Below are 17,683 nucleotides of genomic sequence, written 5' to 3' on the forward strand. Positions count from 1 at the left end.
TAAGTCATATCGGTATAAAACGCATGAAGAAGCTCCATGTTGATGGATCTTTGGGCTCACTCGTTTTTGAAAGGTTTGAGACATGCGAACCATGTCTATTGGTGTATATGCATGAAGAAACTCCATGCAAATGGAGCGTTTGGACTCACTTGATTTTGAATCACTTGAGACATGCAAATCATACCACATGGGCAAGATGACTGAAAGCCTCGTTTTCAGTAAAATGGAACTAGAAAGCAACTTGTTGGAAGTAATACATTTTGATGTGTGCAGTCCAATGAGTGCTGAGGCATGTAGTGGATATCGTTATGTTCTTACTTCACAGATGATTTGAGTAGATGTTGAGTATATTTACTTGATGAATCACGAGTCTGAATTATTGAAAGGTTCAAGTAATTTCAGGGTGAAGTTGAAAGATCGTCGTGACAAGAGGATAAAATATCTATGATATGATCATAGAGATGAATATCTGAATTACGAGTTTGGCACAGAATTAAGACATTGTGGAAATTGTTTCACAACTAATACAGCCTGGAACACCGTAGCGTGATGGTGTGTCCGAACATCATAACTGCACCCTATTGGATATGATGCATACCATGATGTCTCTTATCGAATTACCACAATAGTTTATGGGTTAGGCATTAGAGACAACCACATTCACTTTAAAAGGGGCACCACGTAATTCCGATAAGATGACACCGTATGAACTATGGTTTAGAGAAACCTAAGTTGTCATTTCTTAAAAGTTTGGGGCTGCGACGCTTATGTGAAAAAGTTTCAGGCTGATAAGCTCGAACCCAAAGCGGATAGATGCATCTTCATAGGACACCCAAAACAGTTGGGTATACCTCCTGTCTCAGATCCGAAAGCAATAAGGGATTGTTTCTAGAATCGGGTCCTTTCACGAGGAAAAGTTTCTCTCGAAAGAATTGAGTGGGAGGATGGTGGAGACTTGATGAGGTTATTGAACCGTCTCTTCAACTAGTGTGTGGCAGAGCACAGGGAGTTGTTTCTGTGGCACCTACACCAATTGAAGTGGAAGCTTATGATAGTGATCATGAAACTTCAGATCAAGTCACTACCAAACCTCGTGGGATGACAAGGATGCGTACTACTTCAGAGTGGACGATAGGACATCAATACCATTGTTACACCCACAGCCCCTACTGTTACATATACTGGACCAATTACTAGAGCTCGCGCACGCCAATTAAATTACCAGGTACTTTCGTTTCTTGGTAATGATTCTAATGTTCATGAGATTATGATGCTGCCTAAATTGGATACATTTGTTTTGCTTTCAAATGAAGGGCCTAGCTTGGAGAAGGATGAACATTGGAGCAAGAACACGCATGAAGTTGATGGCATGCGCAAGGGGATCAAGAACGGAGTTACAACTGATGATTTCAGGACTTTGAAGCCGCCATAAGGAGTGCATGAAGCCATGGACGAAATATACAAGATGCCACTTCATAATATTCGTCCATAGGCTATTCTAGGTGCTGCGTCACCTTATTAATGGGCCAGGCCCATGTAATTTCGAAATACTTAAGTATAGGCTATTTTTAGAGTCCGTATGTGTGGGGAAACAAGAGTTAGGGTTGGATTCAGACCCCACCCTCAAGGGCCACGAAATTCCCCTCTCTTCCTCCATATATACAGCCCTTAGGGCGTCGTTTAGATTTTGGGTTTTGTTTAGATTAAAAGTTCGCCATAGCTGCAACTTCGCGTACTTCGTTTGTGTCCAACGACCAGACCAAGACGTCACAGAACCCCACCTTGATCAATAAAGCTTTCATCTTATATTCGCAATATCCAGATTGCAATCTCAGTTTCTTGCTTGTTCTTCGTTTGCTCGCAGGAAACAGGCCCTCGTGGTCAGGTTGATCGTGCTCCGGCGTGGTCAATAACCCCTCGGAAGTTGGTTTAGCGATTGCTAAGGCGCGACGTCTCGCACGTTCGTAGTCGGATCGTCAAGGTCGACTCCCACAGAAAACGATAGCCACCATCTCATCGGAACATCGGGACACCTTTGCCTCTATCAAGTGGTATCAGATTTCCAGGTTGCTCGGTGAGATTTTACAGTTTTTCGTAGATTAGATCGAGTCTGTTCTTCATACCTACAGTCCACGAAAAAGCCACAAAAAAAATTAGGGTTAGTTCATCATATCCGAACCAATCTGAGCCTTTGCATAATCTTTTTAGGGTTTTTGCTTTGTTGAATTTGCGGTTGCATCGTCGTGTCAAGTTGCTGGTCTTAGAGTCTAGTCTTTTAGAGTTTCGAGTTCTGGTCACAAGTTGTCACGCCGCCGCCGCACCATTATCATCGCCCATCTACCACTTTTGCTTATCCGCCACCGCTCTGAATCCATATCCATATACCACCACCAATCCGTATCCATATACCACCATCAATCTCTATCCATATACCACCACCGCTACCATATACCACCACCGCTGCCATATACCACTACCATATATCCACCACCAATCCGAGTTCTTCTCATATTAGGTTTATTCTTGAGATCAATCTCAATTCCGATTCGTGTTTCCGTGCCTGCGTAGGTCTCGGAAAAAAAAAGAGTCTGGAGACCCCCGGGCAGTTTTTAGGCCAAAATTTTCACGGGCACAAATATTTTTTCCCTATCCTATTTTTAGGCTTTTCTGAGTCTTTTGAGCCACGTGCCATCATAGTGATTTTTTGTCGCACTTTTTCGTCGTCGCTGCCCTGATTTCCGAAAAAAAAAGTGGAATTTTTTTTTTCGTGCCCATCCTATCAGTTTGACGAGGGAAGAGTTTTGAGACACTCGCCATTATAGTGATTTTTCGCAAAAAAAAAGAGCGCAAAAAAAAAGAGGAGCGCAAAAAAAAGCGAAAAAAAAAGTTCCAGAGTGTGCTTTTCCCTTATTTACGTGCAGCGCCGTGATTTTGTTAGTGTTCTAGGCTCGCGTCTCTAGCACGGTCTAGCCTAGGACCAGCACAGTACCGTCGTTGAGCGTTTATTCAACTTTGCATCTCTGAATTGATTATTGCTGACCCTTTTTGCTACCATACTATAAGCCTTCCCAGCTCCACATACCTCTACGTCGTGCGTTTGACTCTCCCTGGCAATCGCTCTATCCAAGCTTTTGAGAGTTTTGACTACAACGGTTGCCGATCACCGCCTGCTGCTGGGTAAGAACTGGTAAGAATTTGAGATTTGCTTGACGGATTTGTGACACCCGCCACCACCACCTCTTGTTAGTATTCTGTAGGATCATATTCTTGTGTGTTTTCTATTGTTGCTAACCATGGCAGGATCACAAGCCGACGAGATTGACTGGGAGAACATGACGAATCAGGAGTTGCATGATAAATTTCAGCAAATGATGAATGGACAGGTGCAGGATGTGCTAAACAGATTTGAAGAGGCCATGGAGAAGACGTTCGAAACAAAACTCGATGACAGGTTTAATGAATTGCTCGCGCGTCTTCCACCACCACCACCGGCTGCACCTAACGCACCTCTACAACAACAACAACGACGACTGCCTTCACATCGTGAAACAGCCCTCCGCCGAGCGAGCCGTCTCCCTCTTGCACCTGGCCAAACTATTGGTGCTGCTGTTGCTACTTCTGTGGCTCCTGCTGCTGATGCGGAGGAGGATGATTTTGCTGGCGATTACGAGGATGAGGTTGATCAAAATCAGAACTACGTGCCACCACCAGCACAGCAACCATCAGGTCGTCCACATGCAAATAATGGCAATGGTAGGGCTCACCCTCAGGTACGAGATCATGACCATCTCCCTAAACTAAAATTGAATATTCCACCATTTGAGGGTAGATATGTTCCTGATATATATCTTACTTGGGAGTTAGAAACTAAACAACGATTTACATGTTTACAATATCCCGAGGAGAGACGTGTTCCTGCTGCTGTTTGTGCATTCACTAGTTTTGCATGTGTTTGGTGGTCTGAGCATTGTAGATTATATCCCATTCCTGCTACTTGGGCTGCTTTGAAAACTGCTATGCGTACTCGTTGGGTTCCACCATATTATCAACGTGAATTACTTCAAAAATTGCAGCGCTTAAGACAGGGAAAAAATTCTGTAGAAGAATATTATCAGGAATTACAAACTGGCATGATTAGATGTGGTATTGTTGAGGAGAATGAAGCTATGCTTGCACGTTTTATGGGTGGATTAAATAGAGAGATTCAGACGATTCTAGAGTATAAGGAGTATACTAATATCACTCGTTTATTCCATCTTGCTTGTAAAGCTGAACGTGAAGTGCAGGATCGACAGGCATTGGCGCGGACTAACTTTTCTGCAGGTCGACCTTCTTCATGGACACCACGTGCATCATCTACTTCCACACGTTCTGCTTCACCGGCGCCTCCGTCGGCTACCACCTCCAACCGTGATACAATAAAGCAGGCACAATCACCACTATCTGCCAAGAGCACACCTTCTGGGCCTGCAAAGAGCTCTTCTTCATCCATGGCATCAACAAGGCAAACACATGATATTATTTGTCGATGTTGCAAGGGTGGAGGTCATTATGCAAGAGAATGCCCATCTAAGCGTGTGATGATTGTTACTGAGGATGGTGGGTATGAGTCCGCTAGTGACTATGATGAGGAGACATTGGCTCTTATTACACGTGACGAACACGGTGGAGACGATTCTGATCATGAGACGCAATACATGGCTCCTGAAGATGCTGACAGGTATGAATGTTTAGTTGCTCAACGTGTTTTGAGTGTGCAGGTTACACAAGCTGAGCAAAATCAGAGGCATAATTTGTTCCATACAAAGGGAGTTGTGAAGGAACGTTCTGTTCGCGTGATCATAGATGGAGGGAGTTGCAACAACTTGGCTAGCATCGAGATGGTGGAGAAGCTATCTCTCACCACAAGACCACATCCACATCCTTACTACATCCAATGGTTCAACAACAGCGGCAAGGTTAAGGTAACACGTACTGTTCGTGTGCATTTTAGTATCTCTACATATGCTGATTATGTTGATTGTGATGTGGTACCGATGCAAGCATGTTCCTTATTACTTGGTAGACCATGGCAATTTGATAAAAATTCTATTCACCATGGTAGAAACAATCAGTATACTCTTGTTCATGAGGATAAAAATATTACTTTGCTTCCTATGACTCCTGATTCCATTTTGAAAGATGATATTAATAGAGCTAATAAAGCAAAACAGGAGAAAACTAAGAGTGAAAATCAGATTGTGGCAAAAGAATTTGAGCAACAAATGCAGCCTAATAATAATAAACAATCTAGTGTTGCTTCTGAAATTAAATTGAAAAGTGCATGTTTACTTGCCACCAAATCTGATATTGATGATCTAGATTTTAGCAAATCTGTTTGCTATGCTTTTCTGTGCAAACAGGCATTATTTTCATACGAGGACGTGCCTTCCTCTTTGCCTCCTGCTGTCACTAACATTTTGCAGGAGTTCGCCGACGTCTTTCCACAAGACGTGCCACCGGGATTACCACCTATTCGCGGGATTGAGCATCAAATTGACTTAATTCCCGGTGCATCATTACCCAACCGGGCACCATACCGTACCAATCCAGAGGAGACGAAGGAGATTATGCGTCAAGTACAAGAACTGCTCGGCAAAGGTTATATACGCGAATCCCTTAGTCCTTGTGCTGTTCCTATCATTTTAGTGCCGAAAAAGGATGGTACGTCGCGTATGTGCGTTGATTGTAGAGGCATTAATAATATTAATATGCGTTATCGTCATCCTATTCCTAGGCTAGATGATATGCTTGATGAATTGAGTGGCTCTACAATATTCTCCAAAGTTGATTTGCGTAGTGGTTACCATCAAATTCGTATGAAATTGGGAGATGAATGGAAAACAGCATTTAAAACTAAGTTTGGATTATATGAGTGGTTAGTCATGCCTTTTGGGTTAACTAATGCACCTAGTACTTTCATGAGGTTAATGAACGAAGTTTTACGTGCTTTCATTGGACGATTTGTGGTAGTTTACTTTGATGACATATTGATTTATAGCAAATCTTTGGAGGAACATTTGGAACATTTACGTGCTGTTTTTATTGCTCTACGTGATGCACGTTTGTTTGGTAACCTTGGAAAGTGCACCTTTTTCACCGACCGAGTATCTTTTCTTGGCTATGTTTTTACTCCACAGGGAATTGAAGTTGATAAAGCCAAGATTGAAGCTATTGAGAGTTGGCCGCAGCCCAAAACGGTCACACAAGTGAGGAGTTTCCTTGGCCTCGCTGGTTTTTATAGGCGTTTTGTGAGAGATTTCAGCACCATTGCTGCACCTCTCAATGAGCTTACAAAGAAGGATGTACCTTTTGTTTGGGGTACCGCACAGGAAGAAGCCTTCACGGTATTGAAAGATAAGTTGACACATGCTCCTTTACTCCAACTTCCTAATTTCAATAAGACTTTTGAGCTTGAATGTGATGCTAGTGGAATTGGATTAGGAGGTGTGTTATTACAAGATGGAAAACCTGTTGCATACTTTTCTGAAAAATTGAGTGGGCCTAGTCTGAACTATTCTACTTATGATAAAGAATTATATGCTCTTGTTCGGACCTTAGAAACATGGCAACATTATTTATGGCCCAAGGAATTTGTTATACATTCTGATCATGAATCTTTGAAACACATTAAAAGTCAAGCAAAACTGAACCGTCGACATGCTAAATGGGTTGAATTCATTGAGACTTTCCCTTATGTGATTAAACACAAGAAGGGTAAAGAAAATGTTATTGCTGATGCCTTGTCTCGTCGTTATACTATGCTTTCACAACTTGACTTTAAAATATTTGGTTTGGAGACCATCAAGGATCAATATGTTAATGATGCTGAATTTAAAGATGTGTTGCAGAATTGTAAGGAAGGGAGAACTTGGAACAAGTTCGTTCTTAACGATGGATTTGTGTTTCGTGCTAACAAGCTATGCATTCCAGCTAGCTCCGTTCGTCTTTTGTTGTTGCAGGAGGCGCATGGAGGAGGATTAATGGGACACTTTGGCGTCAAGAAGACGGAGGATATACTTGCTACACATTTGTTTTGGCCAAAGATGAGACGGGATGTTGAGCGTTTTGTTGCTCGATGCACTACATGTCAAAGAGCTAAGTCACGACTCAATCCTCATGGTTTATATATGCCTTTGCCTGTACCTAGTGTTCCTTGGGAGGATATATCTATGGACTTTGTTTTAGGTTTACCTAGAACAAAGAAGGGGAGGGATAGCATATTTGTTGTCGTGGATAGGTTCTCGAGAATGGCACACTTTATACCATGTCATAAAAGCGATGATGCTGTTAATGTTGCTGATTTGTTTTTTCGTGAAATTATTCGCTTACATGGTGTGCCAAATACTATTGTTTCAGATCGTGATACTAAATTTCTTAGCCACTTTTGGAGATGTTTATGGGCTAAGTTGGGGACTAAGCTGCTTTTTAGTACTACTTGTGACCCCCAAACTGATGGACAAACTGAAGTAGTCAATAGAACATTGTCTACTATGCTTAGGGCTGTTTTGAAGAATAACAAGAAAATGTGGGAAGAATGCTTGCCTCATACTGAATTTGCTTATAATCGTTCATTGCATTCTACTACTAAGATGTGCCCTTTTGAAATTGTGTATGGTTTCCTACCTCGTGCACCTATTGATTTGTTGCCTCTTCCATCTTCGGAGAAGGTTAATTTTGATGCTAAAGAACGTTCTGAATTGATTTTAAAAATGCATGAGTTAACTAAGGAAAACATTGAGCGTATGAATGCTAAATATAAACTTGCTGGAGATAAGGGTAGAAAACATGTTGTGTTTGCACCTGGAGATCTTGTTTGGTTACATTTGCGTAAAGATAGATTTCCTAATCTGCGCAAATCAAAGCTAATGCCACGTGCTGATTGTCCTTTTAGGGTTTTAGAGAAAATAAATGATAATGCATATAAACTTGAGCTACCTGCAGATTTTGGGGTTAGTCCCACTTTTAATATTGCAGATTTGAAGCCTTATTTGGGTGAGGAAGATGAGCTTCCGTCGAGGACGACTTCATTTCAAGAAGGGGAGGATGATGAGGACATCAATACCATTGTTACACCCACAGCCCCTACTGTTACATATACTGGACCAATTACTAGAGCTCGCGCACGCCAATTAAATTACCAGGTACTTTCGTTTCTTGGTAATGATTCTAATGTTCATGAGATTATGATGCTGCCTAAATTGGATACATTTGTTTTGCTTTCAAATGAAGGGCCTAGCTTGGAGAAGGATGAACATTGGAGCAAGAACACGCATGAAGTTGATGGCATGCGCAAGGGGATCAAGAACGGAGTTACAAGTGATGATTTCAGGACTTTGAAGCCGCCATAAGGAGTGCATGAAGCCATGGACGAAATATACAAGATGCCACTTCATAATATTCGTCCATAGGCTATTCTAGGTGCTGCGTCACCTTATTAATGGGCCAGGCCCATGTAATTTCGAAATACTTAAGTATAGGCTATTTTTAGAGTCCGTATGTGTGGGGAAACAAGAGTTAGGGTTGGATTCGGACCCCACCCTCAAGGGCCACGAAATTCCCCTCTCTTCCTCCATATATACAGCCCTTAGGGCGTCGTTTAGATTTTGGGTTTTGTTTAGATTAAAAGTTCGCCATAGCTGCAACTTCGCGTACTTCGTTTGTGTCCAACGACCAGACCAAGACGTCACAGAACCCCACCTTGATCAATAAAGCTTTCATCTTATATTCGCAATATCCAGATTGCAATCTCAGTTTCTTGCTTGTTCTTCGTTTGCTCGCAGGAAACAGGCCCTCGTGGTCAGGTTGATCGTGCTCCGGCGTGGTCAATCCCCTCGGAAGTTGGTTTAGCGATTGCTAAGGCGCGACGTCTCGCACGTTCGTAGTCGGATCGTCAAGGTCGACTCCCACAGAAAACGATAGCCACCATCTCATCGAAACATCGGGACACCTTTGCCTCTATATACATTAATCCTGTCTTGGAAGTCATGTTGCTAGACAACAATGAACCTACGAGCTATGGAGAAGCGATGGTGGGCCCGGATTCCGATAAATGGCTCGAGGCCATAAAATCCGAGAGAGGATCCATGTATGAAAACAAAGTGTAGACTTTGGCAGAACAGCTCGATGGTCGTAAGGCTGTTGAGTGCAGATGGATTTTAAAAGGAAGACGGACAATGATGGTAAATGTCACCATTAAGAAAGCTCGACTTGTCGTTAAGATGTTTTCCGACAAGTTCAAGGAGTTGACTACGATGAGACTTTCTCACTCGTAGCGATGCTAAGAGTCTGTTGGAATTATATTAGCGATTACTGCATTATTTATGAAATCTTGCAGATAGGATGTCAAAACATTGTTTCCTCGACGATTTTTTGAGGAAAGGTTGTATGTGATACAACCGGAAGGTTTTGTCAATCCTGAAAGATGCTAATAAGTATGCAAAGCTCCAGCAATCCTTCTAGGACTGGAGTAAGCATCTCGGAGTTGGAATGTATGCTTTGATAAGATGATCAAAGTTTTGGGTGTATACAAAGTTTATGAGAAACTTGTATTTCCAAAGAAGTGAGTGGGAGCACTATAGAATTTCTGATAAATATATGTTGACATATTGTTGATCAGAAATGACGTAGAATTTCTGGAAAGCATATAGGGTTATTTGGAAAGTATTTTTCAATGGAAAGCCTGGATTAAGCTACTTGAACATTGAGCATCAAGATCTATAAGGATAGATCAAAACTTAATGGTACTTTCAAATGAGCACATACCTTGACATGATCTTGAAGGTGTTCAAGATGGATCAGTCAAAGAAGGAGTTCTTGCCTGAGTTGTAAGGTATGAAGTTAAGACTTAAAGCTCGACCACGGCAGAAGAAAGAGGAAGGACGAAGGTCGTCCCCTATGCTTTTATCATAGGCTCTCTACAGTATGCTATGCTGTGTACCGCACCTGAAGTGTGCCTTGCCATGAGTCAGTCAAGGGGTACAAGAGTGATCCAAGAATGGATCACAGGACAGCGGTCAAAGTTATCCTTAGTAACTAGTGGACTAAGGAATTTTCTCGATTATGGAGGTGGTAAAAGAGTTCGTCGTAAAGGGTTACGCCGATGCAAACTTTGACACTAATCCAGATTATTCTGAATAGTAAACTGGATTCGTATAGTAGAACAGTTGTTTGGAATAGCTCCAAATGTAGCGTAGTAGTTGCATCTACAAGATGACATAGAAATTTGCGAAGTACATACGGATCTGAATGTTGCAGACCCGTTGACTAAAACCTCTCTCACAAGCAAAACATGATCAAACCCAGAACTCATTGAGTCTTAATCACATGATGATGTGAACTAGTTTAGTGACACTAGTAAACTCTTTGGATGTTGGTCACATGGCGATGTGACCTGTGAGTGTTAATCACATGACGATGTGAACTAGATTATTGACTCTAGTGCAAGTGGGAGACTGTTGGAAATATGCCCTAGAGGCAATAATAAATTGTTATTATTATATTTCCTTGTTCATGATAATCGTTTATTATCCATGCTAGAATTGTATTGATAGGAAACTCAGATACATGTGTGGATACATAGACAACACCATGTCCCTAGTAAGCCTCTAGTTGACTAGCTCGTTGATCAATAGATGGTTACGGTTTCCTGACCATGGACATTGGATGTCATTGATAACGGGATCACATCATTAGGAGAATGATGTGATGGACAAGACCCAATCCTAAGCCTAGCACAAGATCATGTAGTTCGTATGCTAAAGCTTTTCTAATGTCAAGTATCATTTCCTTAGACCATGAGATTGTGCAACTCCCGGATACCGTAGGAGTGCTTTGGGGTGTCCAAACGTCACAACGTAACTGGGTGGACTATAAAGGTGCACTACAGGTATCTCCGAAAGTGTCTGTTGGGTTGGCACGAATCGAGACTGGGATTTGTCACTCCGTGTAAACGGAGAGGTATCTCTGGGCCCACTCGGTAGGACATCATCATAATGTGCACAATGTGACCAAGGAGTTGATCATGGGATGATGTGTTACGGAACGAGTAAAGAGACTTGCCGGTAACGAGATTGAACAAGGTATCAGGATACCGACGATCGAATCTCGGGCAAGTATCGTACCGCTAGACAAAGGGAATTGTATACGGGATTGATTAAGTCCTTGACATCGTGGTTCATCCGATGAGATCATCGTGGAACATGTGGGAGCCAACATGGGTATCCAGATCCCGCTATTGGTTATTGACCGGAGAGTCATCTCGGTCATGTCTGCATGTCTCCCGAACCCGTAGGGTCTACACACTTAAGGTTCGGTGACGCTAGGGTTATAGAGATATTAGTATGCGGTAACCCGAAAGTTGTTCGGAGTCCCGGATGAGATCCCGGACGTCACGAGGAGTTCCGGAATGGTCCGGAGGTAAATAATTATATATAGGAAGTGCTATTTCGGCCATCGGGACAAGTTTCGGGGTCACCGGTATTGTACCGGGACCACCGGAAGGGTCCCGGGGGGGTCCACCGGGTGGGGCCACCTGCCCCGGAGGGCCACATGGGCTGTAGGGGGTGCTCCTTGGCCTATATGGGCCAAGGGCACCAGCCCCTAGAGGCCCATGCGCCAAAGGGACAAGAGGAGGGGAGAGTCCTAAAGGGGGAAGGCACTCCGAGGTGCCTTGGGGAGGATGGACTCCTCCCCCCTTGGCCGCACCCTTCCTTGGAGGAAGGGGCAAGGCTGCGCCTCCCCCTCCTCCCTTGGCCCTATATATAGTGGGGGGAAGGGAGGACAACCATACCTAAGCCCTGGCGCCTCCCTCTCCCTCCCATGACACATCTTCCTCCTCCCGCAGCGCTTGGCGAAGCCCTGTTGGAATCCCGCTACTTCCACCACCACGCCGTCGTGTTGTTGGATCTCCATCAACCTCTCCTTCCCCCTTGCTGGATCAAGAAGGAGGAGACGTTGCTGCTCCGTACATGTGTTGAACGCGGAGGTGCCGTCCGTTCGGCGCTAGGATCATCGATGATTTGGATCACGACGAGTACGACTCCATCAACCCCGTTCTCTTGAACGCTTCCGCGCGCGATCTACAAGGGTATGTAGATCCACTCCTCCCTCGTTGCTAGATGACTCCATAGATAGATCTTGGTGACACGTAGGAAAATTTTGAATTTATGCTATGTTCCCCAACACGAGATTCGCGCTTTGTTGCTCAACCGCTCTTCTTCCAATTCAAGAAGGAGCCGTTCAAGTCGCAACTCCGACTTCACCCTCTCCAGGTCAAGTACACCGACATCGAACACTCTTCGTCGTGCCGCGCGCAGCGAGCATCAAGCAAGCCTCTACGCGACACCGACTCACAAGAGCACCGACGACGTAAAACTCAAGAGGCCTTTGCGCTAGCACGAGAACGGCAACGACAACACCAACGTGAAGAGGAAGAGCGAACACGTTTTCAACAAAATGCACAAGATGCCGAGGCACAACGCCAAGAACAACAACTCCATGACGCTCAAGCACTTGAGGCGCAACAAGCCCTATGAGATTCAAGTCGAGCTGTGGCCGACCGAGGCTGACAAGCACGTGAACAAGACGAAGCACTTCGCCAAGAAATTCATGAACGACGACATCAAGCTCGTGTGCAACGTCAAGCTCGAAAAGCTCCTCGACAAGCTCGCCAAGAACAACAAGTTCATCAAGAGCATGAAGACAATGGAGATCATCCACGACAAGAGCAACATGAGGATGACTACCCTTCCTGACAAGAGCACCACGAGTTGAACAATCATCAACAACATGGACGTCATCATCCACGACCCCAACACAATGAAGAACAACGCTACGGAAAGCTCAAGTTCGCCATGCCCAAGTTCAATGGAAGCAACGATCCCGAAGAATATCTTTCATGGGCGTTGAAGGTCAACAAAATCTTTCGCTTGCACAACTATGAAGAAGAGAAGAAGATCGCAATGGCATCCCTTGAGTTCCAAGACTATGTCCTCATTTGGTGGGAACAAGTCATAGAGCGCCGACAGACAAGAGGTGAACCACCTATCACCACTTGGGCACAAATGAAGGATGTCATGAGAGCACACTTCGTGCCTACCTACTACAACCGTGACCTCTTCAAGAAACTCCAACTATTCAAGCAAGGAACCAAGAGCATTGAAGAGTACTACAAGGAGATGGAGATTGCCATGATACGAGCCAATGTGACAGAAGATGATGAGCAAACAATGGCATGTTTCTTGAATGGACTCAACCATCCTATAAAGAAGATCGCTGACTTCCAACCATACTTGAACCTCATCGAGCTAGTGCACCAAGCTACCAAAGCGGAACGCCAAGTGCAAGATGATTTCAAGTATGCCAAGTTCTCAGCCAAGTCATACGGCTTCTCCAACAACCAAGCTTCAATGACTCCAACACCGACTACCAAGCCTTCTACTAGCACCATCGACAAGTCAAATTCAAAGAAAGCTTCGTCAACTCCAAGTCATCCTCCTACTACGAGCAACTTCAAGCCGAGAGCTTCATCATCATCAACTCCAACCGATGAGACCGTCAAGACGAGTTCCTTCAAGTGTTTCACTTGCGGAGGCCGAGGCCACAAGTCCTAAGAGTGCACCAACAAGCGAACCATGATCCTCAACGACGACGGCACTTACGACTCAATGAGTGAAGAAGAAATGGACGCCATCGAGCAAGTCGCCATGCACCGGCAAGTGAGCGATGAAGAGGAACAAGTCTTTTGCGATGAAGATTCAAGTCCCGCCCTTGTTGTCTCCAAGGTCTTGACACTCCAACATCATCAAGAAGAAGACCAAAGATGTCATATCTTTCATACCAAGGCCGGCATCAATGGATGATCCATCAAGGTCATCATCGATGGAGGAAGTTGTCATAATCTCGCAAGTGAAGAACTTCGCTCCAAGCTCCAATTGCCCAAGACGAAGCATCCACATCCATACGAAGTGCAATGTCTTAGCGACTCCGGCACTATCCAAGTCGAGCACCGAGTACAAGTCTCCTTCAAAATTGGCGCCTACGAAGACACCTTAGAGTGCGACGTCGTTCCAATGACCGTTTGCCATCTTCTCCTTGGACGCCCATGGCAATTCGATAGAGGAGCCATCCACAACGGCCGAACGAACCACTACATCTTCAAGATGAAGGGCAAGGAGTATGTACTTCATCCCATGTCTCCAAGTCAAGTGATCGCCGAGAAGCAAGCTACCCATCATGGAGATCATAGCGAGAGAGCGAGCCACCAAAAAGAGAGTGAGCGCCACAAGCCCAAATCGAGCACCTCCACGATGAGCGAAAAGAAGAACTTAGTCCTATTTTCCACCAAAAGTGAGATAAGAGGAGTGTGTGAGAACCCATCTAGTGTCCTACACTACATCCTTGTGTGCAAGGACAATGCACCATGAACTAACACTTCTTGCACTCTTCCTCTAGTGTTGTCTTCTCTTTTATAGGAATTTCACGATGTTTTCCTCGACGAGCTACCTCCGGGACTACCTCCACTACGAGGCATTGAGCACCGCATCGACCTCATCCCCAGAGCACCGCTTCCGAACAAAGCTCCCTACCACGTCAACCCCAAAGAAACAAAAGAAATACAAAGGCAAGTAAAACATCTTATAGACCATGGACATGTGCGTGAAAGTTTGAGCCCTTGTGTTGTCCTGGTCATTCTTGTGCCAAAACGTGCCGGTAGCTTTCGCATGTGCTCCGATTGTAGACCTATCAATGCTATCACCGTTTGCTATAGGTATCCCATTCCACGCCTTGATGATATGCTTGATGAACTTAGTGGTGCCACTATCTTTTCAAAAATTGATCTCAAGAGTGGTTACTATCAAATCCGCATATAAGAGGGTGATGAATGGAAAACTGCTTTCAAAACCAAGTTTGGTTTGTATGAGTGGTTAGTCATGCATATGGGTCTATCAGAAGCACCGGGTACTTTTATGTGTCTTATGAATCATGTCTTTCGCCCTTACATTGGTATATTTGTTGTGGTCTACTTTGATGATATCGTTGTTTATAGCAAATCTCTTAGAGATCATGTCACCCATGTCCGAACCATTTTGCAAACTCTTTGAAAAGAGCAACTCTATGCTAATATGGAGAAATGCCTTTTTGGCGTTGACAAGCTCGTTTTCTTGGGTTTTGTTGTTTCCTCTTAGGGTGTTCATGTTGATGAGTCCAAGATCAATGCTATTAAGACTTGGCCACAACCAACCAATTTGCAACAAGTGCGTAGCTTTCTTGGCCTTGCGGGTTTCTATCGTCGCTTTGTGAAGGATTTTAGCACCATTGCTTCGCCTTTGCATGCTTTGAGCAAGAAGAATGTGCCTTTTGTTTGGGGACCATCCCAAGATACCACATTCAATGAGCTTAAGAATTTGCTTACTCATGCTCCCGTGCTTGCTTTACCCAACTTTGATAAGCCTTTTGAGATTCATTGTGATGCTAGTGGTAATGGCATAGGAGGTGTGTTAACACAAGATAAGCGCCCCATAGCCTACTTTAGTGAGAAACTTTCCGGAGCGCAACTAAATTACCCCATCTATGACACAGAGCTATATGCTTTAGTGCGCGTTTTGCATGAATGGGAACACTATCTTCGCCCACATGAGTTTATCATTCATACCGATCATGAGACTCTCAAGTATCTTAAGGGTCAAACCAAGTTGAACAAACGTCATGCTAAATGGAGTGAATTTATTGAGTCTTTTCCTTATGTCATCAAGTACATCAAAGGTAAGGAAAACATTTTAGCGGATGCACTTTCTCGCATATGCATGCTCGTTACTCAACTTGAATTGGATGTCATTTGTTTTGAGCATATCAAAGACTTGTATGAGCATGATGCAACTTTTGCTACTCCTTATGCTAATTGTTTGTCGCACACCTCTTGGGAACGCTATTACATCAAAGATGGATATCTTATGAGAGCTAACAAACTTTGCATCCCCGAGTCTTCTCTTAGTTTGTTGCTTTTGCGGGAATCTGATGGAGGAGGCTTAATGGGACACTTTGGATGAGACAAGACATTCGCTACGCTCTCGAAGAACTACTTTTGGCCAAAGATGTTTCGCGACGTCAATCGCTTCACCAACCGTTGCTCTACATGTCGCAAAGCTAAGTCCAAAGCACAATCTCATGGCCTCTATATGCCTCTACCAATTCCATACCAACCATGGGAAGACATTAGCATGAACTTTGTACTTGGTTTTCCTAGGACTCAAAATGGGAAAGATTCGATATTGGTCGTTGTGGACCGTTTCTCAAAAATGGCACATTTTATTCCTTGCAACAAGATAGACGATGCTTCACATGTTGCTAATCTCTTTTGTAGGGAAATATTGCGTCTACATGGAGTGCCAAAGACTATCGTCTCGGACCGCGATGTAAAGTTCCTTAGCTACTTTTGGAAGACAATATGCGCCAAGCTCGGAATCAAGCTACTCTGCTCTACGGCATATCATCCACAAACCGACGGCCAAACGGAAGTTACGAACCGCCCACTCTCCGCTCTACTTCGGGTACTCATCAAGAAGAACATCAAGGAGTGGGAGGAGTGCCTACCTACCACCGTGTTTGCCTACAACCGAGCAAGACATTCAACAACCGGCAAGTCCCCCTTCGAGGTCGTCTATGGCTTCAATCCTTTGTCACCATTGGACATTCTCCCTCTACCACTCCAAGAGCGCATCAATTTGGATGCAAGTGCACGTGTGACACATCTCAAGAAGGTGCATGAAGATACAAGAAACACCATCGAGCGCCAAGTTGAATGCCTTGCGACCAAGCTCAACTTCAACAAGCAACCTATGGTCTTCAACATTGGTGATCTCGTGTGGCTACACCTTCACAAGGATCGATTTCCACACGAACGCAAGTCCAAGCTTCGACCACGAGCTGATGGACCTTTCAAGGTGCTCGCACGATACAACGACAACGCTTACAAGATCGCCCTCCCACGCGATAAGTACAATGTGAGCGACATCTTCAACGTCAAAGATCTCTCTCCCTTCCATGGCGATGAAGAATTTGATCCGAGGACAGATCTTCCCCAAGGGAGGGGAGATGATGTGGAGCATCCTAAGGACATCCCCATGGACCCAACTACATCTCCTATGACACCTCTTGGAGCCATGACACGGGCACGTGCAAGAGCTCTCGAAACCGAGGTGACATCACTCCTCTCACATTTCCACTTTGATACACATGAGACATGGCTACTACCTCATATGGATACTTTGTGCATGCTCAGGTACCGTGGCGAAGCTAAGGAGTAAGGAGAAGAAGAAGAGGAAGATGGACGTGAAGACGGAGGAGAAGAAGTGATGAAGAAGAAGCTACAGGCTCCAGACGACCGGCCTGGACCGGACGTCCGACGTCCTCCAGGCTCCAGACGTCCGGCCCTCTCCGTACGACCGATGCCCCCGCACCCGAGCCGAAATTACGGACGTCCGACAGACACCGGACGTCTGGACCCTCGCGAGCCTCCGGACGACCGGTGACCCCCGGACATCCGACGCCTGCGTGCTGATTCGTGTTGGGCCGCAGCCCGTGTACCCCTTCTCCCCCCTCTTTTGCACTAAGACTATAAATACTCCACCTATTCCTTCTAGCT

This window comes from Triticum urartu, chromosome 5 (genome assembly GCF_003073215.2).
Source record: "Triticum urartu cultivar G1812 chromosome 5, Tu2.1, whole genome shotgun sequence".
NCBI classification, from domain to species: Eukaryota; Viridiplantae; Streptophyta; class Magnoliopsida; order Poales; family Poaceae; genus Triticum; species Triticum urartu.